At 41.7% G+C, this 715-nt stretch overlaps 1 non-coding gene across 1 annotated transcript; it reads right to left on the bottom strand.

The window, feature by feature from the left end:
* Positions 1-310: 310 nt before the first annotated feature.
* On the bottom strand, positions 311-418 carry LOC130978142 (small nucleolar RNA R71). Its single transcript, XR_009085801.1, has one exon. It is a non-coding gene; the product is annotated as a small nucleolar RNA R71 (small nucleolar RNA).
* Positions 419-715: the final 297 nt, after the last annotated feature.

The following is a 715-nucleotide window of genomic DNA, read 5'->3' as shown; positions in this document are numbered from 1 at the left end:
TATCCCTGCCATTGGAGCAAACAACTTTGAGCTTAAGCCTCAATTAGTTTCTCTAATGCAACAGAATTGCAAGTTCCATGGACTTCCAATGGAAGATCCTCATCAGTTCTTAGCTGAGTTCTTGCAAATCTGTGACACAGTCAAGACTAATGGGGTTGACCCTGAGGTCTACAGACTGATGCTATTCCCTTTTGCTGTAAGAGACAGAGCTAGAATATGGTTGGACTCACAACCTAAAGATAGCCTGGACTCTTGGGAAAAGCTAGTCAATGCCTTCTTGGCAAAGTTCTTTCCACCTCAAAAATGGAGTAAGCTTAGAGTGGAAGTCCAAACCTTCAGACAGAAGGATGGAGAATCCCTCTATGAAGCTTGGGAAAGATACAAACAATTAATCAGAAGATGTCCCTCAGACATGCTTTCTGAATGGAGCATCATAGGTATTTTCTATGATGGTCTCTCTGAACTATCCAAGATGTCTTTGGATAGCTCTGCTGGAGGATCTCTTCATCTGAAGAAGACGCCTACAGAGGCTCAAGAGCTCATTGAAATGGTTGCAAATAACCAATTCATGTACACTTCTGAAAGGAATCCTGTGAACAATGGGACTAGTCAGAAGAAAGGAGTTCTTGAGATTGATACTCTGAATGCCATACTGGCTCAGAATAAGATATTGACTCAGCAAGTCAATTTGATTTCTCAAAGTCTGTCTGGAATG

The sequence above is a fragment of the Arachis stenosperma genome, chromosome 4 (assembly GCF_014773155.1).
Source record: "Arachis stenosperma cultivar V10309 chromosome 4, arast.V10309.gnm1.PFL2, whole genome shotgun sequence".
NCBI lineage: Eukaryota > Viridiplantae > Streptophyta > Magnoliopsida > Fabales > Fabaceae > Arachis > Arachis stenosperma.
This window is presented reverse-complemented; position numbering and strand designations above follow the sequence as displayed.